General features: G+C 48.5%; 1 protein-coding gene across 4 annotated transcripts in view; it reads right to left on the minus strand.

The window, feature by feature from the left end:
• The window catches only part of CACNA1H (calcium voltage-gated channel subunit alpha1 H), a 572675-nt gene that overhangs the window by 533708 nt on the left and 26225 nt on the right, over nt 1–12742 (minus strand). The window lies entirely within an intron of this gene.

Here is a 12742-nt window from a genome sequence, read left to right on the forward strand (position 1 = left end):
AAAAAACACTGAACACACCGAATTATGGGGAAGGTTTTAACTAAAAATGTTCTATTCTCTGCAGCTGAAAAACTTTAAACAGTTTGAGAAGACGCTGAAAAATACATCATAAATGGATTGTCCCTGAGGCAGTGTCCATTTTAATTAAGTGATTTGGGGGAGGGGGAGGCAACGAAAATCCTGTTTTGAACAAAAAATTTCAGCCAACTCCAATCTCCAGGGCATTTGGTTGCCTCGGTGAAATACATCCATGATAACAGCTCTGTCCCGGGAAAGGTCTAGAACACTAAAACCAGAGCAGCAGCAGCAGCATTAATAAGCATTGGCTGAGGCCTAAGACACAGGCCCTGGTAGCTACAGGTGCACAGTTAGTCACTGGGTCAGGTCTTTAATTGGCAGAAGAGCAGGGGCAGCAGGTACGATCAGCGGAGGAGCACTTTGCCTTCCCAAACCGTCAGCCTGGCCCCGCCCAGACTCCGCCCCCAGAATGCCCACTGTAGGTGCACTGAGGGCGGAGTGTTGCTGCCCCCTACTGCTTGACCTCCCTGAGCTCTGAGGCCAGAGAGGCTGCGGCTGTGTGGTGGGTGGGGGAGGAGGGGAAGGATTGACTCCCATAGGGATGGGGCCTTGCTAAAGGAGGCAGGGCTTGGGGCAAGGATGGGGACTTGCCTCTCCCTTCACTCACCACCCATGCAGAACAGCCTGCTCGTGCTTCCACTGACATCAATAACAAACATGCACCATCTGCAATAGGAGCAGGATTGGTCCCTGCACTGCTTCATATGGTCCCTCAAAGCAGGGCTGCAGTGCATTGGCTTTTCCTGTATCCACCTGGGCTGTACTTGCTTTGTCAGGTAAAGGATTTCCATTACCAAGGCTGCCCGTCTGGCATAGCCAAAGTCACTGGACACTCACCAGCTTATAAAGAAAAGAAAAAAAAATCAAACTATTTTACATCCTTGTCTAAGAAAGAGGTTTCTTACTCTTTCCTCAAGGGCAGCATTTGATCTTCCGTGGAACGAGAGGAAAAAATCCCATCAGACCAAGGCAAGAGTTAACAGTGCTATGCAAACAGCTCTAGGTTCCCCAGCCATTCGGTATCTGAACCACATGGCTTCAGAAGATGGTTTAATCGCTCAGTATCTGAAAGGTTTACAGACATCCAGTCGAAAACAGAGACAGGGCATAGCCCCTGAGGAACTCTCTTGTATCTGGCTTTCTTACCACTTTGTGTTGAAGAGATTTTTCAGAACACCAAAACAAAGGGAAGAAAAGTGTCAAAGAAACGGCAAAAAGATTCCAGCTCTCCAGGCAAAGAATCAAGACTGCTCCAGGGAAACTGATTCACCGAATAGCATTACCTTTAAGATGGAATTTTCAAAAACTGTTTCCAGCCTCAGCATGCAGGTAGCCCAACAGCACAAAGGAGGGATTCAGGATACTCACTACTGGCACCAAGAGCAGAATTTCCCGCTAGCCATGACGTAGGATTGGTCTCTGACCCTCTCTAGCTAGTCCCACAAAAATCAGGGTATCACCAGTGAAGCCAGTCAGGATTACTGACCATCATTAAACCAGAGCTTTGGGGGGGAAAAAAAAAAAAAAGAGAGAGCTGTGACTTTAAGGTGCCCCATTTCAGACATCCTGCACCTGATTTTCAGAAGTCCTGAGCAGCCCAACTTCAGTGCTCAGCGCTTCTGGGCGAAAAGAATCTGGCACCCAAGATTTACCAAACACACCCAAAGGCTACCAGCCCCTGTTCATCTGGGCCCCATTTGCTCACTGCGCTCATGTGCCTAGAATTGCAGGGGAGGGGGTGCTAATGTAACCGTAGCAGAGCTGTGATTGGATGCAGCTCTCACGCCCGGCTCTCACGGCCAATCAGCAAGCAGCCACCTTCATGTGCCCTTTATTTACATGCATGTCACTTCTGTAAGATGGGTAGGAAAACAACGCTGTAGACGGAAACTAGAGGAATCTGAACAGCCCACCCCAGACAACAGTAAACAAAATGTCTCATGGGATACCTATAGAATCCCAATGGGCCACTGGTTACCCACCCCTGAAGCAGGGCACGTGTAGCTACACACTGCAGTAAAAAGCAAGCTGTGTCCACACTGCAGGGGCATAGCTCTGCACACTAGTATCCAGCAAGAGGTGAAAATGCAGCGAAAGGGGTTCTGGCAGTAGGGGACTACCAGGGCTTTCCTACACTGTGTGAGTTTTTTCCCCACCGCCTCCCTTCCCAGCATCTTTCCCTGTGGCAGGGAAAGGTTCTGGCAACAGGGAAGAGGTGGGACTTGGCAGTACTAAAACCAGCAGCGTAGACTTGGGGGAAGGTCATCGGGCGTGTAGAGCACCATGTCAGGTACGTACCACAGGGTTCAGTGTGTCTTTGCTCTGCTTGGTTATTGCTCCAGCTTGTTGCATCAGATCTGAAGGAGATGTGCAGATCTTTGGGGCAGGAAATGTCTCTTCCAATGTGTTTGTTCCATGGGCCCTTAATGATTGTAGCGTCTGGGGAGAGCCCAGCAAATCTGCAAATATCCATTGTATATCCAAGGGTATTCACATCCGCTCTGTTTTGCAGCTATGGATGCAGGTGCAGATTCAGATTTCGTATTGAGAACCGTGCGAATTGGCAGCTATCTGTGGATGTGGATCTTGGCGGCTCATTTTTGCAGAGGAGGATACAAATTTTGTATCCACGCAGGGCTCTACCTCTGGGCATTAAGTTACTGGAGTCACGCCAGTCATGGATTGAGTTTTGGCCCTAAGAATAGAGCGGCCATGCACTAGTGCTCTCCAAGATTTCTACACCTGATGTAAGTTGGCTCAGAACGAAGCCTTGATTCTTCTGCAACACCTGGGTTAGGGCGAGATGCCCAGGTATGCTTCGTCTAAGGATGTGTGCGAATTTCGTTGAATAAGCTCAGACCAATCCCCATGCCTCAAGCAAAATTATCATATCTTGTGTTATTGGCCTCTCCAGTTCAGAAGCATGGTGACCGGACCTCTGATTCTAGTGAAAACTGGCACCATACATAAATGGCAAGCATCTCTTTCCAAGGATCAAACAACACTTGAGCCAATGCATTTTTACTGTACGCTAATTCTCCAAGCTGGCAAGCATTGCAGATGCGGTGATAGTTCAAGAAAATGGCATGCAATACAATGCACTTGGAATGCGAAATTATAATGCAGATTGCGCTGTAGTTTGGCTGGTGTCCACTTTACACACTCTGTGCAGCTAACAGTTCAAGGAAAATCAATTATTGTATCCTGCCTGTGTTTGCCAACACCTCCACCCAACAGGCAGAATATGCTGCTCTGAACTTCATGAGAGCTTCCCTCTGGCTGCTAAGGCCTTCTCTACTCTAGCTATTATTAGTCTCCATTTCAGCCACTGGCAGCCAGCAACTGACATAGCGTCACTAAGAAAAACCACTTCCTGTAGACAAGAAGAGATGCAATTTGGACCAGGTGTGCTTACCCTGCTTTCAAGCAACCCTCAACTAGTAAAAATTGTGGCTTTGCCCGTCTACTCTTGGGTTTTGCACTAATGCAGCAGTTTCACCAGGAAATGCTAGACACACATGGAAGTAGATGAAGTAAGATGGAGACCTAAAACATAAGCCAATGCAGCACAGTCCTGGCCTGAGGCCTAGCTAACAATGGACAAAACATGGCTAACAACGCAAAGCTAAGCTGTGAGCAAGAGGCAGGCCCCAGCTCAAAGAACTTGGCCCAAACAGGGCTGAGAGTACAAACGCTAATTGGCAATGGGCCCTGGTGTAGAACAGTAATTGGTGCTGATCATAAGTGGAAAGCACAAAGTATCACTAGCTCATTAGAAAAGGCCTTGGTTCTCACTCCTCCCAGGTTCAAGAAAAGGTCTAAAATGACAGCATGATGGATAGAGATGATCTAATCAAATCATGAAGTAGAGGGTGTTGGGTGGTATCTAAGTAGCATCAGAGGGTGGTAACCTGACAACGTCAGAGGATGGCAGGCTGGCAACGTTCGTAGTGAGGTGTGATTTGTTTGTACTTGTATATAAGGTGGTGTCTTGGGGGGACAGTGAAAATTTCCCACTGACTGAGTCATTCCATTGTGGCAAGTACAGGTGTGTAGTGGTTCAGTAGAGTCTACTGACAACCGTTACTGTACTTCGCTCTACAATAAACCTGGCCTGGCACCTTCGATCCTTATCTGGTTTGTGGTCTTTGGGGGCCCTCTCGGGGTCTGCTGTGGTCATTGGGCTCACATCATTGAGCATGCATGCAAGCAGCCTTCTGGTTACTATCATCGACAGAGCCAGAGACCTGTGAGGACACCCCGGCAGTAAATCCACCCACCTACAGTAGACAGTGGGGGAAGTCGGCTTTCCTACTGTTTGTGCTGTTCAGTCTGGGACCCTTCACGAGCTGTACAATGAATAACCCTCTTTGAGCTTGTCCCATTCTCAAACCGGACGGGGCTCTCACCAACATGACTGGCCAGAAAAATTCCATTTTGTGCAGACCAATGACGTTTCAAAAGTTGCTTTTGGGCCAAAGCATAGTGAGCACCAAGGCCTTCCAAAATATTCTGTGAAAAGTGAGAGGCACGTCTGCACCCCCCAAAAAGCCACTCCCCTGGGATGCAGGAAACCCACATGCAAATCCCTGCTCTGTTTTAGTCCATATCCCCTAATCACCACGCTATTGGGTAATCCATAGCAGGTCTGCTCTCACACCCTTACCCAGAAATTCCATCTGACATCTGGAGAAAGAGCCCACCCAAACTTTTTATCGAAACCTGTAACGTTTCTGCAAAACTTTTTATCGAAACCTGTAACGTTTCTGCAAAACTTTTTATCGAAACCTGTAATGTTCACGCAAACGGCACGTTTCGACAGGGGGAAAAAAGTTTTGACCACTTCTTCCTCCCGGCCCTTAGAGTGTGTTAAATAAGAGCCAGGGGCTGCTCAGATTTAAATCTGGCTGCCAATCTCTCCACCTGCAATAGGAGCCCCTGACAGGGTGCTCCGAAGGCTCTGTGGGGACATAGAGGAGACAATGCTGGCTGACATCACCTGAGGAGTTCTTCTGTGCCAGGGACTCTCACAGCAGGGAAACCGGCCTGTTTTACAGGCTGCGTAAGCCACTGGCGCTAGCGAAAAGGGGCCTCACTGAGAATCTGGCCCATTATGGTGACACTACAAGTCAGTGTCAATGTCTACGCTAGATTTCCCAGCTCTTCTTCCCATGCAAGTCAACCTCTTGAAGTTATTTTAAGCCTAGTTGCTTTGCATTTAACATTGTTCTACATTGATTTGCTCCATAATGAGGCTATAAAGAGAGCACATCAATCCAGATTAGGTTCAGTCTGGTTGCGGTACAGCTACTTACTCCAGGCTCGTGAATTCACCTCAGGCACTGATAGAACCACAACTAGGCGCACTCACAAAGAGGTGGGCCTATGCAAATCTATCAGACGAGCCTCCAAATTGGTCAAGATCTGCCAAAAGTTTATTCCACTCTGCAGGATGATGTGCATCAGCGTGGAGCCTTCTTTTCGTCTCCTATTGTTTTTTTTCCCCCTTTGAATCGCAAAACAGAAAGGGAGAGTAGCCTGGAAATAGATATTATCTGATTAATAAAAAGGCAAATTCAACTTAAGCTTCAAAGAGAGTTTCACCCTGTTTGTAACAGGGACGAGCGTCCTTCTGGCCATGTTGGGAGCTGCGAGTCCATTCCTGGCTCTGCTATGTGACCTTCAGCAAGTTGCTCCAATTCTCCATGCCACAGTTTTCCCCTCAGAGAGGTGAGAGTAATAATAATAATAATAATAATAGCGCTTTTCTTTGCTGTCCCTAGATACAAGGTATATGGCCCTAAGTTGGAGGAGATGTGATCGGATTTCAGCCGAGAAGATCAAGACCACGAGCAGTAGTCTGGACTAGCGTTGCACCATGGGATCGAGTCAGAGTCAAGGCCGCTGAGTCAACGCTAAGGAGGCGGCTACAGCAGAGTTAGTGGAACGGAGGCAGAGGACCAGGAGAGAGAGGTGACGTGTGCGAGCAGGGTGGGGCTAGAAACTATGAACCCGGCGTCAAGGGTGGGCAGCAGGGTCTGTATAAAGCAGCAAACCAGGCACCCAGCTAGTTGCCCAACCGCCAGGTGTTTTCCTTACGCCTTCAGCAGCAAGCTTGGGACAAGTGGAGAACCCTGTCGGCTCTGCCAGTCGGCATCTCTGTGGGCAGGACAGCCCGGGGTGTTAGACCCGGTGAGGCCCACAGGGCTGCTGATCCCGGCTTTGGCAGCCTCCCTTACAGTGATTGGACTGAATAACAAATCTGCTGGGCTAAATTCTCTCCTGACTGCCGGCATGCCACTGCCTCACAGGTGGGATTCGCTCCTCCTGAGGCGGGCGGGGTTTACACTCCACCAAGGGACAGCAGCTTCCGTAAAGGTCTCTGTAAGAACCACCCGCATGAAGGGAGATCACTGTGACTGTGCAAACTCTAGTTATGCCAATCCGCTATGGGGCTACTTCTGAGAGGAGGGGTATTAGCCGCTTTCTACAACCACATTCCTCTGCCTACTCCTTCTAGGGCAGGGTTGAGCAATAATTTTCACAGGGGGGCCTCTCTGAACTTTGGTAAGCCATCACGGGCTGGGTCTAGGTCCCTAGAAGGGGTAGGCCCAAGGCGAGAACGAGAGAGAGAGAGAGAGAGAGAGACTCTGTATGCATTGTGAGAGACAGACTTTGTGACACTGAGGGTGTGTGTAGACTACAGGGTTTTGTTGACAAAAGTGGACTTGTCGACAAAACTATACCTGTGTCTACACTGCCGCTGAGTTCTGTCGATGTAACATCGACAGAACTCAGCAGTTTTGTTGACGGCGGTAAACCTCATTCTACGAGGAATAACGCCTTTTGTCGACAGAGCTCTATCGACAGAAGGTGTTATTGCAGCTACACTGTCCTTTGCGTTTACACCAGTGTTTCCCAATTTTATTTGGCCACGGAACCCTTTTCAGCTTAAAAGAATTTCAAGGAACCCCTAAGGTTGCCAGGGTAAAATTTGTTAAGCAAATAAATAAATAAATAAATAAATAAAATAAAGACTCACCAGAATTGGTTGAGCCAAAAAAAAAAAAACCCTGCAAAATAGATTCTGTCTCTTTAAGAGGGGGTGGGGGAGTGCCGCATTCTCGCAGAACCCCTTCTTTTGTTTCGTGGAACCCTGGGGTTCCACAGAGCACCAATTGGGAAACACTGGTCTACAATGTCATGTCGACAAAGCGGCTTGCTTTGTTGACAGAACTGGATGTAGTCTAGACGCTCTTTGTTGACAGTATCTGTCCACAAATCTTCTCTCGACAAAATCCTGTAGTCTAGACAAGCCCTGACTGTGTATGTGTGTGGCACAGAGACTGGGAGAGAGTGTGTGTGGCACAGAGACTGGGAGAGAGTGTGTGTGGCACAGAGTAGGTGTGTGGCACAGACTGCATGTGTGGATGTGTGAAGAGACTGTGTATTCTGGCTGCTGCTGGGTAAGTTTCTGAGAGACACCATGAGCTGTCTCTTTAAGACAGGGAAAGCTGTTCTGCTCTGTCATCTCCCCTGCTCTGAAGAGATGGAGTACAGGGATAGAGGGACACCTTGATTTCATCACTCCCTTCCTGTTCCCCCCTCTGCAAAGCTAGTAGGAGGGTCCTGGGAGCAGCTGCAGAATGGAGTAAGGTGGAGGGAGGGGCAGCTGAACACATACTGCCGGCAGGCTCTGCTAATAAGCTTAGCAGGCCCGATAAAAAAATGCAGGATGGGCCGGACTTGGCCCGCTGGCCATACTTTGCCCACCCCTATCCTAGGGCCAGCCAGCTTGCTAGTGGCAAAGATCCTGATCTTCGGGTTATACCAGGGATAATTCTGGCCTTTTCTATGAGAAACACAAGGTCCAATCATGTGCCCGTTGAGGGCAAACCTTCCACTGATTTGCACGAGAATGAGATTAAACCCACAACGGCTGAGACAAAAACATGCCGACCACTCCTGGTTTTCCACCCGACATTCATATTCCTGTGAGGCATAGACATTACTACCTTATTGATTCATAAATGGCTCTTGCGACTCATTTTAAGAGCACCTCAGCAAAGGAGGAGATAAGGAAACATCTGAAATATTTAAAACCACCCACTGGGGCTCCATCTGTAATGTCACATTGCTCTAGAGCACAAATTTATTCTTCACACCGCAACCCCCCCCTCCCATGCCTTCATGGCCCAGAGTTAACCAACACAGCGGGATCTCCCAAGGAACGTCACTGTCGAGTCTCCAGGACGCTGACAGCTGGCCAGCATTCCAGCCACCAGCGAAATCAAAAGTAACCTACACCACACTTGTAGCCTGCCTCCAAACGGCCAGCATAAATGTGATGCATGTGTGTGAGAGTATCACTTTACTCTTAAGAATCTGTACCTATAAACAACCCTAAATGCAGTTCTGCTCAAGCCCCCTTTGTCCGGGTTTGTTCCTCAGAAGGTTTGAGGAAGTGCAACACACCCCACACTGAGAAGATGTGTAGCTTACACATTGATCATGTACCCATCTCCATAGGCCCGGAATCAGATGTCCAAAGACTGTGGAAACTGTGGCATGCAAAAGCTAAATAATCTGTTCAAACACAAACAAGCATGAGGAAGAGCCAAGACCATAACCAAACCATCTCTTTAACTCGTCCCCATTTTAGCAATCTTTTGGTTTTCGTAACCATCATGAGACACATCTTTTCCTCTTAATTCGCTCTCTCCGGGCTCCTATTTTTTAAGCTTGGTGTTACTTAACTCTCCAACGTGTTTTGAGACACAGTTTGCACGAAAGACAAACTATGCCGAGTAAAATTGAATCTTTTGTTTTAATTTGTTTCAGAGGCTAATTACCAGTTTTATTGGGTTTCCGAGCGTGAACATGTACTGCATTTTATATCTGGCACAGCTGCGTTGCAGAAAGTGGTCCTTGGAGTATAAGAACTTCTGCATTTTGTTTTTTAAAACAGTTGGGGAACAGGAGATAACAGATGATAGCTGCGCATTAAATAGGTTCCATCTTTCATGCTTATCTTTTCCTCAGTGTCAATATATAGATTTTTCTCGTAGGTTTTGCCACACAAGCTACACATCCTCAGACAAAGAGAATGAGAGGCAATAGTGACCCAAATCAGTAAATGACCGCTTCTGAGGATCTCTTAATATAGACACATTGGAGCATTATTCTTGAAGCAAGAGAGTTTCGAAATGATAAGACTGTTCAAATGCAGCTGTCTGAGAAGAGGCCCTGGCCTATTTCTGTTTTCTCCCAGGCAGTGCTTTTTTTGTGATGGTTCTGCCCGGTACACACTACCAGCACCTCCAGACGCAGTACCAGCACCTCCAGTTAGAGCTCAACAACTTTTCCCCTGGAATACCGGCACCTTTTTTCTTCCTTTTCTTTTTTTTTAAAGCATTCCTCCCAGGAGCGGAGTAAAGGCTAGTGATCGTAATCCTCCTACTACCCAAGAAATAGCCTATGGGAAAAAGAGAACTCCACTTTAGGTTACTGTAAAGATTTATCTTGTTTAGAAATGTTCGAGTAGCTCAGATCAGGGTTAAAATATGAGCAAATGCAGCTTGAAATTCAGAAACCACTTCAAGTCTGGGAGAATTAGGAGGCCACCTTTCTTGAGCAGCGAATGAACAAGGGGAAAAGTGATTTGTATGCAGCCCCCGTGAAAACAGGTAACACCGTTCCACTTTACCACCTGCATAACGATTAATCTGAGCCCTGCAGGAACGGTGTTGAAATGAACTACACTTAAAGAGGCATTGGCGGGATTAGAACGTCTTTGTTGTTTGTGTTAAACCAATATTTAATAATCCCTTTTTGTCATGGGGTCATGACAGATTAATTTGAAGAGTTCTGCAAAGGTATTCAGACGCATCTGAATGAATTCATGGGACAACTGCTTAACAGAAAGCCAGGGCCGCCCAGAGGATTCAGGGAGCCTGGGGCAAAGCAATTTCGGGGGCCTCTTCCTGGCACTCCCTGTCTCAGACATTCTCGTGGGGGCCCCTGCGGGGCCCGGGGCAAATTGTCCCACTTGCCCCTCTCTCTGGGCAGCCCTGCAGGAATAAAGTACCCACCAATAGCTGCAGAAGGTCTTTGGAGGCAGTGCATTGAAGAGCAATGGAACCTCTTGCAGAGATTGATCCAAAACCCACAAGAGCTAACGGAAAGTCTCCCGTTAACTTCATTGGATTTTAAAGAAGACTCTCTAACCCTGAAGTCTGAAAAACAGATCTGAAATTAGAAAGAATTAGTTACAAACTATTAATTATGTTCGGGGAGGGGAAGAATCCATTTTTAAAACGTATTCACAATTTTTTAAGATTCCCCAGCTTGACAAAAAAATTCAAAACCGAAAAAAAAAATGGTTTTCTGGTTTACGTTATTTCCACCCCGCTTCGTCCCCACTTTCAGTGGAAAAATGGAAAACCCTGGAAGGATGGGGGAGGAAATGGGGAGAGAAATGGAAATTATAAACTGATTTCGGGTTTGGGTTTTTTGGTTTTTTTTTTTTTTTTTGGAGGAATGGAAACATTGAAAAAGTCAATGAAAGTTTTCATTTTTGAAAAATAAAAATTGTGGGTCGAAAAAAAATCCTTTTCTTTTGCAGCTAGGCCTCTTCTTTCATATGCCTCACAAGTTGATATCTAAATCACTCAGCCCTCTGACTGCTCCTTCATCGAGGGTAGAAAGTGCAGCAGTCTGCCCTTTTATACTCTAATTCGGGGGTTCTCAAACTTGTGATAACACAACCCCCCTCTCAGTTGCTCGCGACCCCCCCGGGGGTCGAGACCCACAGTTTGAGAAATGCCTCTCTAATTGACTCCACCATATGGGAGGCCGTCTGCACCGCTGCCCTGCAGTGACACTAAGACGGGGCTCAGCCAAATTTCCATATTTTGGCAGCTGCTCTGCCATTCCAGTCAGCAGCCTGTTAAATCCAGCCCAGCCCAGGCTGCTAACAGGTGGAAGTAGGTTCTTCTGATATCCATCGGCATGCTTGCTTCCTTCCCCTAGCCCAGATCTTCTCCCATTCTGTGAGGACAGAGCCGTTGGCCCTAAGATGCCGCTGTTCACCCGAGATGGGTGCTTGGCCAACACCACCGGCTATCAGTTGCTACAACATGGCATTATAAAGTCAGTCGTGGCGAGTCAGCAGGAACTGTAGGTGGAGGCTGGCAGAACTACCTGCAGGAAGCGTAGGCGACTTATTTGCACACATTGGAACCATCGCCCGCTTTGTATGCCATGGGCTGTTTTCATGTGTCACCCCTCCCCCCCATGCCGGTTTAAGAGCCATGGCATCCCACCAAAATCTGGAGGGAGCCGTTCTGAGTCAACACACATAAATCAGAGGTGAATGTGCAGTTAAGGCAACTCCTAAGCATATGGGTGACTGGGTTCAGCTCCAAAAATTAAGGAAATGCACGTGCTGTTCTCTGCCCCAAGTGCCGCATAACATTCCGCTGGAGCGAACACCAGCACTAGAATGGCACGGCACTTGCCTCTCCTCCGTTGGTGGTTCCTGCTTGCTTCAGGATCCAAAGGCTACGTCTAAACTGCAGGCTTCTTTTGGAAGAAGCTTTTCTGGAAGAGATCTTCCAGAAAATCATTTTTCGAGAGAGAGTGTCCACACAGCAAAAGCACAACGAAAAAGCGATCTGCTTTTTCGAAAGAGAGCATCCAATCAATGCGGATGCTATCCTGCATTTCAGTTGTGGTTACTGGGGATGGAGTGACCACCAAGGCACCTGTGCTTTTTCCTGGAGGCCTCTTGCGAAAAAACCCTCTCTTCCCCATCCATACACGCATTTTTCCAAAAAAGCCTTTTTTGGGAAAAAGGCTTTCTCCTCATACAATGCAGTTTTCTGCTGTCAGAAAAACCCCTCCATTCTTTCAAATTTCTGTCGAAAGAACTCAATAGCAGTGTGGACATGAGTGTAGTCTTCCCAGAAAAATGAGCTCCTTGCCCACATCTGTCTAGGTCAGTGGTCCCCAACACCTTGCCCGCAGGCGCCATGGTGCCCGCCGGGCCATTTCTGTGCACCTGCCAAATGATCGGGGCCAGCCCCGCCCCCGGGCACGTGGTGCATAGGCGGTGCTGGACCCTGGGTGCACAGCTTACGGGTGGCCCCGCACCCGGGTGCACGGTGCAAGGGCTGTGCTGGCCCAAGCGCGCGGTGTGCACGTGTGCAGCTCCGCCCCCAGGCGCACAGTACATGGGCTGTGCCGACCCCGGGCGCGTGGCATACGGGCGTCCCCGCCCCTGGGCGCGCAGTGCAGGAGCAGCGCCGGCCCCAGGTGCGCAGTGTGTGGGTGATGCCGGCTCCTGGGCGTGTGGCACAGGAGTGGCGCCGGCCCCGGGAGTGCAGCACACGGGTGGCACTGGCACTGGGCGTGCAGCGTATGGATGGCCCCGCCCTCAGGCGCATGTGTAGTCCCACCCCTGGGTGCCCGGCACATGAGTGGCCCTGCCCCAGGGCGCCTGGCAGCCCCAAAAGGTTGGGGACCATTGGTCTAGGTGTATGGAGTTCTTGGGAGGCCAACAGTATCCACTGTTGGAACCTCCATCCCTAGAGGTTTTTAAATCCTGGTTTGACAAAACCCTGGCTGGGATGACTGTTGGTTATTAACCACCAACTGACTGGAG

Source organism: Pelodiscus sinensis, chromosome 16 (assembly GCF_049634645.1).
Source record: "Pelodiscus sinensis isolate JC-2024 chromosome 16, ASM4963464v1, whole genome shotgun sequence".
In the NCBI taxonomy this organism is placed as follows: domain Eukaryota; kingdom Metazoa; phylum Chordata; order Testudines; family Trionychidae; genus Pelodiscus; species Pelodiscus sinensis.